The 14,723-nt window shown below is 36.2% G+C and overlaps 1 protein-coding gene across 4 annotated transcripts in view; it reads left to right on the top strand.

Moving 5' to 3' along the window:
• large2 (LARGE xylosyl- and glucuronyltransferase 2) overlaps positions 1 to 14,723 on the top strand; it is an 81,520-nt gene that overhangs the window by 34,581 nt on the left and 32,216 nt on the right. The window contains exon 1 of one of the 4 annotated variants that reach the window (XM_051870908.1): positions 7,743 to 8,078. The exons of the other annotated variants lie outside the window; for them this stretch is intronic. The gene's annotated coding sequence lies outside the window, so the exon portion shown is untranslated. Of the gene's footprint in view, positions 1 to 7,742; positions 8,079 to 14,723 lie in introns of those variants that run through there. 4 annotated transcript variants of the gene reach the window in all.

The following is a 14,723-nucleotide window of genomic DNA, read 5'->3' as shown; positions in this document are numbered from 1 at the left end:
CAAATCGAAATCGTAATTGAATCGAATCACAAGCATGTGAATAGAAATCGAATCGAATCGTGAAAATTGTGTCAATACCCAGCCCTAATTCTTAGACACCTATTGTGTGTTCACGCAATCAACATATATGTCTGTGATTGGCTACAATGATCAACGCTTCAAAAACATATTGTAAATAGACATCTTTGACGCTTTTCACCGAGTGCTTACACAGATATATTCGAGAGCGTTTGAAAGCAGGCGTCTCTCAGCGGATATATTAGGAATCCGCTGATAGACACCTGCTTTCAAACGCTCTCGAATAAATCTGTGTAAGCGCTCGGTGAAGAACATCAAAGATATCTACGTTTGTCACATCAGTGGTATAAAAGTGCGTCCAGACTGAACTTAAACATGGCTGAGGCATCTATTATTTTACTCACACTGCTGTCCGCCAGCCTGGTAAAAACCTTTTTTTTTTTTTAAGAGGCTAGTTAACTTATGTTCGCATTTCCCTCATTCATGTGTTGAGCGCCGCCTTGAAGTAGCGACGCTGGGAGCAGGGAAATCTATTCATAGCGCCTTATTTTATTAATTAAAATATCGATATTTGATGCCAGCGTATTGATTCTCGTATCACACAGAGAAGGACGCCGATTTATCGCCATAACAAGATTTTGTCCCAACCCTATTTTTAGTACATCGTTGTCGTGTAAACGTACATTTAGATTATGATTACAGCGGCAGAATATGGAGTTTCTTTTACAATATTATATTATGACCTCAAAACACTTTTTAATTTGTAAACTAATACATTTTACATTTGCATCACACATTTATGTCTTTTCCATATGTATAGTAAACTTGCTTGGTGACTTGTAGAAGCAATCTAAAATGGCATGGTTGCTTCATGTTTGCTTCTGTTAAAGTCAGAATGAAACGTAAGTTGCAATCGTCTTTTCTTTCCTATTTTGATGTATATATGAGTGAAGTGGCTTCTCAAATGAGAAGAATTTAGGGCAGAACTTGATTTTGTCTATGAGAAATTGATTAAATGGTTAGATGGTTGTGGTTTGCTGTTGGTGGATCTCATATGAGTGACAGGTTGTCCTGCTTTCGCACCAATAAACACGTCAGAGAAGAGAAGAGATGTCGCTGCAAGATGGAGGGGAAGTTATTTACATTAAAAATTACAAGGGCACATGAAATATTTAAAAAAAGTAAAGATGTGCTCGGATAAATCATTTAAAACAAACACTGCAATATCCTATTAATAAATAAGATTTGTCTGTTTTGATTTCATGGTGACTTTAACTCTATCAGTTTAGATAGAGTTAAAGTTTAACTTTATCAGTTTAGGTTTAGAGTAGGGTTTATTGTAGGTGGTATGTTATTTTTAAGTGGTACTCACCGGACATTTCATTGCCGAACTTCCATGATATGTACAACAATAAACATCATAAAACGTTACAGATTTATGTAATCTTTTATGGATAAAACTGAACGTGCTTTTAGTGCCACTCACTGGACTTTAAAAGAGTTGCGAAACATGCAAGAAGCAATGTAATATCATTTTCCATAAATGTCGCCCTTAGCATGGTTTTCCAATGAGTCCGATGATTCTTCTGACCTTTTAATCCCCCAGCAGTAAGGGTTAAAGGTCACATTTATCTAATGAAAGGGATGCTAAGCTAATGGATGGCTTCACCACAGAAATTTCTCACACCCCTCAGCTACATGTGACCTTTAACCCTTAATTTGTGGCGCGTGAGAAGGTCAGAAGAATCACGGTGCCAATATATAAAACCAGACACAAACTATCTCCATCTGTCATATCGAGAACATGCTCAGTGTTTTCATCTCCATCCCTGGTAGGGTTTCCACATCATGGAAAACCTGGAAACATTTAAGAATTTTAAAGTCGCAATTTCCATGCCTAGAGACATTATCGAAAATGGATGAAATCTTTAAAAAGAATGGAAAAGCTGTGAAAAAATAATGTATTGAATGTTTTTTTTAATTATACTCAGCTTATATATAGGTGAACGTGATTTCACCAAATGTTCCTGGATTGTCTTTGTTGATCCTGAAACAACATTCCAATCAACCAATCAGATTTGAGGGACAAGTTTACAGTTTGTGTCAAATTTAGGCTCACAACCATAGTTAGGTGCTTCTACATCAGTGTTATTCACCTCTCATTTCCCTCTGATTTTAGGGATAACTTATGGGTAGCGTTAAGTTTAGGGATTTAGGACAAAAATTTCAAATTTTCACTAAATTGCCAAAATCACGATGACCCTTATAGATATTTCATCCACTCATAACTGCATTTTGTGAGTGAAGTTTCTATAAAATAATTTTTAAATATCAATATCCAGTAATCATGACTGGATAATTCATGGAAAATTCTTGGAAGTGAGAACCCTGCACGGGCCAATCAGCTGCTGAGCTCTCATAATACCTCCCCCATCACCATGGCAACATGTTTGGTAACTATGGTCAACATTTCAAAAAGCGGCCTTCTTAATTAGTGTAATTAGCCCAATCAGTAAGAGACATAGGGATAAAGAGCACATTCTTTTCTTTATATCGAAGCTGTTTGCTTAATGAGACGTTTTCTCTCGTTTAAGAGTATAATAAGACTTCGGTGTGGACGTGTGGGTGTATGAAGAACTGATTAAGTTTGCTCAGCAGAGTGCAGGCGGAGGTAAGATGCTGTCTGTGTTATTTTAGTCATGTCTGAGGTCTCAAATACAGTCGCCGTTCAGGATGCCAGCGGCTGACGCTGCGATTGGGTGAAACTCTATTTAGAAAAGCTGTCTGGAGCCGGAGATTGGGGTGAGCGCAGGCCGAAGAGAGACGGCACTTAGTAAAGTTTGCTAACCCGTAATCCAACCTCTCCTGCGTCTCATCCTGCACTTGTCAGGACTAAATAAATTGTCACTTTTCCATCAGCTTTATGTGTGCGTGTCACTATCGATCATTTTCCCTCACACCCATAGCAACACCTCATGGTCCTCACGCTATATTCTGTTCCCATCAGCCACGGAGAGTGCAGGCAAAGCACAATGCCACTTGTTTTGGAGACTTTTTGACCTCTTGGCCCGTGTAAATCCTCTGTGGTGGACTAGGTATTATATTTCTTGTTGTTTTGTAGTGGTCGCGTCAAAGCCGTCTGTCCTGACAGCACTCATGAGTTTGTTCACACTCAGAGAGGGGGATTAGGGAGTGTTTTTACTGCAGGTTGGCATTGTTAACATCATTTCCTACACGACTCCATGACTCATAAAATGTGCTGGTGTCTGTATTCTGGGGGAGAGGAAGACTGATGAAGAGAGAGTAAGTGAAATAGTGAATAAATTCATATGGCTGATGTCAGGCAGAGTGTTTTAGTGGATATAGGATATAGTATAGCTCCAGATGATTCAGTTTTTATCCCTCACACAACAGCTAAACCAGAGCTTAGTCCTTAAATGCTAATCTCTGGGTTTCTACAGCCATTATTTTTCAGTGAATTTGTCACAGAGATTGTGATATTTTGTTCACAAGGATTAGAATATGCAGCTGTCGCAGCCATAAACTCATATGCACCACTCATCGGGTGGTGCCACTCATGTGCAGTGCAGGTTTTGTATCATTTCCTGATTCATTTAGAATGCTGTGTTCTCTCCATCATGTCCTTATTTGTTAATCCCAAAATCAAAAGAAATCAATAAGAAATAATATTTTCATTACTGAAAATGAAGCCTGTTTTTATGGTGAATTTGTTATTTTTGTTTTTGTTTTTTTATAATGTAACAAGAATTGGATGTATAGATGTGATCTAATATATCAAAAATAGTTTTTAGATCTGAAATGTAATATTTTAGCATATATTATTTTCATCAGATATTTTCCCCCCAAAATTCTGTTTTTCATTTGTTTCTGGGTTCTGTTTGAATGGTTTAATTAAATATTTATATATTTAAAAAAAAAAAAAAAAAAAAAAAAACATTTCTAATCATAAAACTTTGACAATTTATTGATCTATTAAGTTATGAAATGTGGTTTTTTTTTTTGTTTGTTTTTTTTAGAAAAAAAAAAACTGGCAATATGCATAAAACTTTAACAATTTAATCTTTTAAAATGTAACAAAATTAAGTTAAAACATTAAACAAAAATGTGTGATAAATTGTATTACTATTATTATTTTTATTATTACTTTGAGAAGTACATTCTACTGTACAAGAGTAATATATTTCTGTCATAATTTATTCAAGTAAAACTGAACTTTTATTTTGGCGGGTTGTAGAATAATTGTGGAATAATTTAAATTGCAAAGCATTTATACATCAAATGTATGCTGATTAAAAAAAAATGTATTACAGTAATATTTAATGAGAATCTAATTATTTAATTATCATTAAATAATATAACATTGTAAATCATTGAGAGTAATAAGAAGTACAAAAAAGTAAAACTTCATATTGAGATTTTTTGTGCAGAGTTATTATGAAAATAATGTCAATGCAAAACACACACACACACACAAAAAACATTTATTTTTTCTAAAAATGGGTTTCATTTTCTTGATTCAAGTTCTATTCTTTTGTTTTCTTCTTTTGATTTTTAGGTCAGATATGAACTGGGCATATTTTCATTAGCTTTACTTACTAAATTTACAAATAAAAAGTTGCCAAAAGGGCCAAAAACAGTAATAATAATAAAAAATAAATAATAAAATGGAATGAAATGAAATAAAATAAATAAAGTAAAATAAAATAAAAAAGGACACATTTACATAGCCACTAGTGAAGTGATTCATCAGTTGCAGCCAGTTGTTGTTGTGTGTGTGTGCGTGTGTGTATGTGTGTCTTCAACAGTTGTTAGACAAACCCAATTCTCCCCATTCCCCCTCACCCCCTCCTCCCCATGTAAAGGACTCCCCTTCGAGTGATAGATTAGTAGTATCTCACTCCATGGTGTCTTGGTTTACCGTCACACCTCCCAGTTCCACCCCCGAGGCTTCTCCAGTGACCTTTACTTCCTTAATGAGGAGAAAACACGAGGCGTTAACTTATCAAACATTCATTTAACTGTCATCTTATCCTGAGTACAACAACTGCAGAAGGACAGAACTTGTGCAGTCTTATTGTCAATAACCAAATATTGGTGAATTAATAAATAGCAGTGCATGGCTTGATTTCTCAGTTGCGATTAGGTTGGATTGTTTGGTTGATTGGATTAATAGTATTGGCTAATAGTTTTGACTCTGTAATGTTTTGATGAAAGATTATGAGGTGTCAGCTTCAACATTGTAACTTGGTGCCAGTTTGACACTAAACATTCAAAGTGAGGCCATTGATTACCAGACAATTCACATGATGTATGCAATGTTTGCTTTGCTTTGACAGGTTCAACTTTACACATAAGTGATTTTTACACGTTTTATGTCTCTAACAGTGTCTTTTAGAGAACAAAACAAGAGATGTATAAAACTTTATGGTAACACTTTATTTTAAGATGACATAGTTGCACGTTGCTTACTCTAGATAGTAATAGCAGTAAATTATGCATAATCACAAGTAACTAACCCTAACCTAAACCATAACCCTAACCTTAACTCTATAGTAAGTGCATGTAGTTAATGTTACTCAGTACTTATTTTTGTAATTACAATGTAAAAACGACACCCTAAAATAAAGTGTAACCAACTTTATTAAGCCATCTCTAATGCCTTTTTTTATTTTGTTGTTGTTATATTCATTATTAACTAAGCTTTAATTGATGCAATTGATTATAGATCAAGTATTTAGTATTAATAAAATAAATAAATAATACATTAAAAATTATTATGCTGTTATTTAATGTTTTTTTTGGGGGGGTATGTACAGAACACCTAAGGGTATATGAGGATGGGAAAAAATATGTGATTGGAATAAAAAATTATATTTCAAGGCTTTTGTTCGTTCGCTCGCAAAAGTTTTGTGTTCCCAGAGAAACCTTTGCAAGTGAACAAATTGTATGAAATGAGAGGGGGAAAAAAAAGCTTTTGTAAGAGAACTCAAAAGTTTCTTGGGGAAACACAAAACCTTTGCGACTGAACGCAAAAGCACTGGAATATAATTTTTCCTCCAATCTCATGTTTTTTCCATCACTATGTCCCCTTAGGGGCTCCATAGATATGCTTTTCACTGTGACATTATCATTGTGAAACAGTATATAAAATAACGTATGCTGATGGACTGAAAAATAAAACCAGGAACATTTTTATTTCTTATCTTTATCCAGTTTGTTCTTTTCTGATAACAAATATACAGTAGTGGCCAAAAATTATGTCTGGCCTAGGGAAATAGACATCTTCATCCTTTATTCAAATACTATTAAAAATGTATTAAAGATTTTGTAAGCATATTGCATAGTTGTTCTTGGAATCAGTTGTTTTATTTGTGATAACGCAATGAAACATGCCAAACTGTGCGGATATGATTTTTGGCCAGGCTGACATACAAAGAAATTATGAACACATGCAAAAACAAGAGAGAACTAAAGAAATATTAATAACTGATTACAGGGCTGCACGATTTATACTAAAAATAACACTGAAATCGCGCTTAAACACGATTATGAAATCGCAAAGGCTGCGATTATTTATTTATTTCTTTTTTTTATGCGCAGCTTGTCAATGAAATATGGCTCCAAATGCTAATCCATCTGAAAGCACTGCGAGTTTGAGTCACTTATAATGTGCATTTGAAAAAGCAACACGTGTCAAACATCTTTCCAGATATGAGAAGCATTTATTAACATCTTGTACAACAAAAGACAACATTTAATAACATGTTTTTATTTCAAACTCACTTCATAATGACAGTTGAGCATCCTTCTGTGAGATGATGTGGCTTCTTACACAGAATAAAGCAGTCGTGTGTTTATTAGTCATGTTTAATCAATCAAAGCATATTTGGAGTTTCTGCGCAAAAGTGCCCTCTGGCTTTCAGATGGAGAAGCATTTACTACTGATCACAGAGCCGTAATCGTGTGCGGTTTAATCGCGATAAATCGTGCAGCCCTAGTAATCAATGTATGCTTTTTTCCTGTGAGCATTTTTTTGCATAGTAAAATAAAACATAGTAAAATAAAAATATTTTCCTCATATTTTGATGGTTGAATTGAACTAGGGTCATAAAAAACAAATATCCCCTCTGTAAGTCACTTTTGGCCGCTACTGTATATTTCAACCTTACAATGTAAGTTCGCAAGAAGTGTGTCAATCATTGAAATAGTAATTCTCTTAGTGATACTGAGTACAGATGATGTGTTTCATTAAGAGACTCTCCAGCCCATCTGCTGCGATAAGAGCTTCTAATGAGGGCCTGTAGAAATCTGAATGACAAAACAAGCCGTTTCATTGTCTGATAAGAATGCTTGATTACACTTGCGTGCGTCGTCTTGAGCTGCTGTCTGCGTGTGACTATCTGTGCTGCAGGATCATGTCGCTGGTTAAAGAGGCAAAGCTTCCCAGACTCCTGCATTCCTGCACAACCCATCTTTTGTCATGCAGCAGCAGTTATTTGGAAGGTGACACCCTTCCCCCCTTTTTCTCCCAAGTACATGCCAGTCATCTTTCATTAAAGGAAGAGAGGGAGGAACGGAGGAGGAGTGAGAGTGAATAAGCCAGCTGAGGTTAGGCCGTTTAGTAAATCAGGTGTAGCAGAGGCTCACAAAGAAGGTTTTTCTGTCAGCGCTGGTGGACTAACTTTAAAAGCAATTACACTACACTTTAGAGCGTAAAGAGAGATTTGGAGAAAGACAGAGCAAAAGAAAGAAGCTGAGAGGTGCCTTTGATCCGAATGCGAGACGTAAACCTGCCGTGGCATGCTAGCAGAGAGGTGGAGGGAAAGAGGGAGGAGTTTTGTTCTCCTTCCCTCTCAGACACACATGAACCGACACAGGTAGAGCAGTTCAAAGTTTGCCACCAGTGATTCAAAATCTCATGCATGTCGGGCACTGTAACTTCATTCAGCTGTCAGACCGTCGTCAAAGCGCCCTCGAGCTGCCGGACAGAAGAAGAGAAAGCGAGAGAGAGGGAGAGCTGGCCTTGGCGCTGAGCAGAGGTGAAGATAAGTGTGTTCTCTCTCCCCCTTTCAGCTCTCTGAATGCAGGCTTTGTGTATGTGGCTCCTTTTTCTTACTCTGTTTTTCTCCCTGGTGATATGAGTCTGTCTTCTATTGTAGCATGAGGTATTGTCCCACTTTTTCTTCTTTCTCTCCACTGTGTAAAAGTTGCAGTGTTTTTGTGGTGCAGAGATACTTGGGATTTACTGCACTTTACAGGAAAGAGGTGTGAAGGTAGGTTTAGTGTTAGGGGATAGAATATACAGTAAAAATCTTTGTCTATGGAATGTACCCGTGTGTGTGTGTGTGTGTGTGTGTGTGTGTGTGTGTGTGTGTGTGTGTGTTTGCTGTCTAATGGGTGTGTGGTGTTTGCTGAGGTGAAGTCCTTTGTGTGAGTGAGGGGGGTAGGGTTACACTTTATGGAGAGCATTAATAAATACATTTTACAAATAATATATATAAAGTTTGGAATCCTTACATTTTTTAAAAATGTGTTTGAAAGAAATCTCTTACGCTCACCAAGACTGTATTTATTTAATCAAAAATACAGTAAATATAGTAATATTGTGAAATATTATTGAAATTTAAAACAACATTTTAATATATTTTAAAATTTAATTTATTCCTGTGATCAAAGCTGAATTTTCAGCATCATTACTCCAGTCTTCAGTGTCACATGATCCTTCAGAAGGTATTAAAAATCTTAATGATTTCACATTTTTGACCAACAGTGAATATCATGGATATAATATTATAAATAATTATAAAAATGTCAATGTAAATAGTGTTATTTTTATAACAAAAATGCAAAACATTCTGATTTAGATTGAGCTGTGAAGTAATTAGATTTTTTAGTAATTTTAATTTATAAAACAGAATCTGTAGTACGTCCTAGGTAAACGTGTGTGTGTGTGTGTGTGTGTGTGTGTGTGTGTGTGTGTGTGTGTGTGTGTGTGTGCGTGTGTGTGTGTGTGCGTGTTTTTGTGACATAGGACACAAATTTGTATAATGACATGGGTATGACATAGGTATTACAAGGAGAGGGTGACATATGAGGACATTACCCCATGTCCCCATTTTTCAAAAGGCTTATAAATCATACAGAATGAGTTTTTGTGAGAAAGTAAAAATGTGCAGTTTTCTGTGATGGGTAGGTTTAGGGGTAGGGGTAGTGTAGGGGGATAGAAAATACGGTTTGTACAGTATAAAAACCATAACGCTTATAGAATGTCCCCACAATTCACAAAAACAAACCTGTGTGTGTGTGCGTGTGTGTGTGTGTGTGTGTGTGTGTGTGTGTGTGTGTGTGTGTGTGTGTGTGTGTTGACTTGGCAAAGAAAGCAGGTTAGTCTTACCCTGTCTGCCTGTGTAACCATTTGAATGGTAACGTTTAAGACAGTGGCTTAATGATTTACATTTTAATTATCTTTAGCTGTGTGGACTTTTGTCATGTGACTTCACACTGGCTTGTTTTACTTAAAAAGATCTTTGAGGTCAGCCTCGATTTCCTCACTGTGCGGGACAGAGATTGTAATGTATATTTAATGGTGCAGGGATACTTGGGCTTTAACGTATTTTCCATACTGGCAGACAGTTACATTTCACAGGAAGCTCATCTTTATCACTTTAGATTTACTTCTTCTGAACTTAGCTTGGTTTGTCTAAAGCTGATTTGAAACGACCTCTCTCATCTGTTGTTTTGTAGTGTAGATCGGTATTGAAAAAAAAAAAAAAGCTTTTCGTAGAAAGCTGTTTGCTGATGAACCCTTCAGAGTTCATCAATGTTCCGTTTCAGCTCTTCTGATGTTGCTTCAATGCAGGCAAAAAAAAAAAAAAAAAAATGAATGAATGGACATCTCTAACTGGAGTCATTGATTTTCAGTGTGGAACTGAAGCTGGGAGGAATATGCAGTGCTGATAAATTTGTGAGACAAGGGCCGCATGCTTGAACAGTACAGAGATTGGAAATTTATAGCTGCTCAAAACACCGTCGCAAAAATAATGATTGTTTTCAAACATACTGAAGCCCACAGAGGTTATACATTATTTTTTGTCTTGTTTTCTTAAGACAGTGAGAAACATATGTCATAACAAAAACATAACAAATCTCGACCAAACCTTGAATAGTATGAAGAAACAATAACAGCAATGCACAGCCTCTAGATAACTTACTAGTAGTAGACAAAACCTGGCACAGTATAGACTAAATAATATAAAATCTTAGTTTTATTATTATTAAAACGGTTATTATTATCTCTAAGAAAGAAATATATTTCTATCGTAATAAGATTGCAATATTTTATAATCGTTATTTTAGTAGTAAAATTACTATATATATACACACACACACGTGTGTGAGAGAAAAAATACTGTTCTCATAAACAATCTGACTAAATGGTTTGAAAATAACATACACTAACAATTTTTACACTAACATACACAACAGATTTCACAGTTGACCTGCTCTCACACCACTGATTTCACAAGATAATTTCTATTCTTAACCATATCAGTCATTGTAAATAACCTTTTTTTATTATTATTAGCTAACTTCACTCTACCAGGGGCAGTGACTGCCATTCATCAGACTTTACTGAACACGCATTGATATTTAAATAAGAGTGGTCGTATGTTAATGTGGTAATGTTAGTGGTAAAACTAGTATGCCCCTATTTTAATGCTGTAGTTCAATATATGAAGCACGACACTAGTAATGCCAAGGTCATGGGGTTTGTAGACAGATCTGATTATTAACAGGAGTGATCATCTATAGTTGCTCACTTCAAGTGTAGACTGGCCATTTAAAAAGTGTGTGTGTGTGTGTGTGGGGGGGGGGGGGGGGGGGTTGGTGAAAATGCCCAATTTAAATGCTAAAATCTCTTTAGAATTGGTTATTTTCTTTTTTGTGTGTGTGTTTTATATAGATATGCATTGTTCATAACATGATTTTCGCTTATCGTGAAGTCTTAAAAAACAAAATATGTATTATTGTTTGATATAAGTATATATATTTCATATACACTATAAACCAGAATAAGTTGGCAAAACTTAAAAAAAAAAAAATTGAGGTACCTCAACATTTTTAGGAAATTCAAAGTTTAAGTAAGCAGAACTGGCAGATTTTTATTTTGCACTCATACATTTTAATTGCTCTTAACTCAAAATATTTGAGTAAGATAATTCATACATTTAACTTAAAATTATCATGTAATCTAAACTAAACATTTTTAGTAGTGGAGAATTGGCTTGCTTTAACTAGCTAATTCAATAAATGCTAACTTGCTAATTGGTAACACAATGCTTTGATAGCATTAGCATAGCATAGCAATTGCTGAATGAGTATGGTACTATAGACGGTTTCAACGGCAACAACATAAACAATCATTTTGTGGCCCAAACTTAACTTTCGGTAGACTTTAACAAAGAATCAATAACAACAGTCCCTCTATTGTAGTTTATTTCTGATAACAAGTAAAATAAATAACAAGTAAATTACATTAGCTAAAAACTATATCTAGCCTAAAACTAGTCACTTAATTTTAGCATTTACTCTCCCTTTCAAGTGTCATGGCAAAGCATGCTGGGAAATAGAAATCCCAGCCCAGTTTTAGTTCAATTTAAGTTAGTCTAATTTTTAAGAGACAAGTTCATATAACTCAAAACAATGAAACAATTCAGATTACTTAAAATGTGTCAGTTCTGTGAACTCAAAAGAAAAGGAAAGTTCTAAATACTCATAAAAGTTCATTTGATTGAACTAATTAGTTTAATTTAAGTTAAACCAATTAATTATTTTGAGCATTAGGGTTTACATAGATTTCATATAGATATATATTTATACATGAAGTTTTATATATATCACTCAAGTGTTTTAGTAACTGCCAAGGGGTGCCACAAAGCAGTTTGGTTGCGCAAGAAGTTTCTGTCAGTAATTTAAAAATCAGCTCCACAGGATTGATGGGTTTCAGAAGCTCTGCTCTACACTGATGCACAACTGAAGCAAGTCTTTTTAAAGTACTGGTTGTCTCATGGATGGCAGCCCTCTCTTTCTCATTATCATCTATCACTCTGTCTGTATCTGTATCTTTCTCTCATGCTCACACACACAGACATATGATTGAGGCTTTGTGGGTTTTTTGACTATAAGACACTAAGAGATAGAAGCTGATTTGGTTTCCTGGCTTGGAAGAGAGAAAGATTAGCCGGATTTCAGGCCTCAAAGGGACAACTGCAGCATGTGAGGAGATATTAAGTGGAAAGAGAGGGATTGAGTAAGAGAGGGAGAGAGCAGTGTTTTTGAAGATTAGCCCCCTAATGCACCGAGTATCAGACTGGGGAACGGACTCACACACTGAGTCTTTATGAGTGATATCCCACGATCCCTTGCTGCAAAGCCACTGGAGAGAAGTTCTTAATGGCTGTCAGTTCTTCTCTGGTGGCTTAAAGATGGAAAGAGACATTTCAAACCTGGGTCTGTGCGGTTCATTTTTCAGACCTTTGAAGTTCACACATGCCTAGAGATTTTCCGTTGTTAGTTTGGGGCACTAATTATCAGACGCTTGCTTGTCTCTGTTTTGTGGTGTTGTATTAAGCTGGCATCCAACAAATCTTTGCTCACAGAGTGGTGGCAATGAGAATAATTTTACAAATACAAATAATCGGTCCAGCACATACTCTCAGTCTGCTGTCAGCTGCCTTCTAACCAAAATGAAACCTCTTTGATAGAAACACTCTGCATAGGGAGCAACTCATTTAGGGGCCTTTGTGTTCAAAAACAGCTAGATAGAGTGTCATGAAATAGAATAAAATGCAGTGGTTTCACGTTTTTTTACTACTTTTAGCACAGCACAGTACACTAAGAAAACAGTGATTGTGTCGTAACTGTAGAAGACATTTGTCTAGCATGTGTTTAAGGGTGCGTTCACACTTGTAGTTCGGTTCATTTGGTTCATTTGGTCCGTACCAAAAAAAAAAAAAAACATATAGTCCTGGTCTGATTAGCATTCAGATTGGCAATTTTATCACCGAACCAAAAGATACCAAATCTAAAGGCATAGGGATACTTTCACAACCTGATTGGTCGGATTTTATGACGTATTTCCTATTTTAAGACGGAACTTACCGAACATCCAAAACAATGCTGTGTGCTGAGATAAATGCGATTGTTGTGTGTGCGTAGCCTGCATATGATGGTATTTTGGCCAGCCGGGAACTCGTGAAGAGCTTATAAAATGTGTAAAGGAGTCAAAACAGCGGCAGGAATCCCTCCGTCACACACACAAGCGATCTGCTGCGTGGAGACGCGCGCCTGATGCCTGTGATGGGCAAACTCACGACTATGACGAGAAAAAACGATATGCGTGAGGATTCTGTCCATCTTCCTGTTTTTCGTTTGTTTACATGTCTTTGGTCTGTGTTACGTTCATATATCATTCGAACCGCACCAGAGTTCGTTTGGTGCGCATCAGGGTTCGGATGGCAGCGTTCACACATGTTCAAATGAACTGTACTAACAGAGTAATTGCACCAGGGTTCGTTTTAATCAAACCAAACATGACAAGTGTGAACACACCCTAAATCCACAAACAGTTGGAAAAAATAGTTTTGCATGCCATAACACTTATACTTAGCATGTTGCTAGTATGCTGCTGGAAACAGCAGAGTAATCAAACAAGAATAACATTTTAAGAAATATTGTATAGTAGATGGAGGTAGGGATGAATTCAGGTTGATTGGGACACTTTTTCCCAGTCACCTCAAATGCCTCAATGTCAAAAAGTGTCCCAATCAGCCTTAATTCACTCTCTATCTTTTTGCCCCTTACCCTGATTCCTGCTGGCATGTAAACTCATTAACCTGCATTCTCTCGGCTTATTGAAGTGTGCATGTGTGATATGTGACAAGAAAGCGCCCTTACTGTGGATTTAAGTGCACCCAAACAGAGCGAGTGTTTCACTGTAGAGGTTAACTGAAGAAAGTAAAAAAAACGTATTCTCGTCTCAAAAAGAAATGCCACAGTTAATATGCTGCATCTGTAACTGCATGAGAGGATAATATATGAGTCCGTAAGTTTTCCACTGACATGTTGGAACACTTTTCGGTTTTTAATGCTTTATTTAACATCACAACAGACAAAACAAATGGAATACTCAGAGTCATTGGCTGTGTTCGAAATCGCATGCTCTCTTGAGTAGGTCATTGTTTTGAATAAGTAATTACTTCACGACTGCTAAAAAGTATGTTCTATATAGAATGAGTTTGTGTAGTATGAATGTAATCTGGATGTACTGCATTCGCCATGTTGCCCTTATCACATGACCTACCAGTGTCAGTTGCATCGCATCCTTGGAAGGTACTTTGGTCGCTTCACTGCCATTCATAAATCTTCTCCCGTGGACTCATGGGATAGTAAAGTGTCCATTTTATGCACACAGAATCTCGGCAGAAGTAGTAGGTCATCTGGGTACTTTTTGCCTATTCTTTTCTGAGTACTGTGAATTTGGACATAATTCTTTTGTCACATACTGTTTTTCGCCTATTGTATAGTAGGGAAGTAGGCTATTTCGGATGCAGTCAGATACACGAGTGATTACATTTTGATGTCACTACCGGGGAATAAACTGATTTATTTATAAAGTCTTGTAA

The sequence above is a fragment of the Ctenopharyngodon idella genome, chromosome 18, assembly GCF_019924925.1.
Source record: "Ctenopharyngodon idella isolate HZGC_01 chromosome 18, HZGC01, whole genome shotgun sequence".
NCBI classification, from domain to species: domain Eukaryota; kingdom Metazoa; phylum Chordata; class Actinopteri; order Cypriniformes; family Xenocyprididae; genus Ctenopharyngodon; species Ctenopharyngodon idella.
Note: the sequence above shows the minus strand (reverse complement) of the source record. Positions and strands in the feature narration are given on the sequence as shown.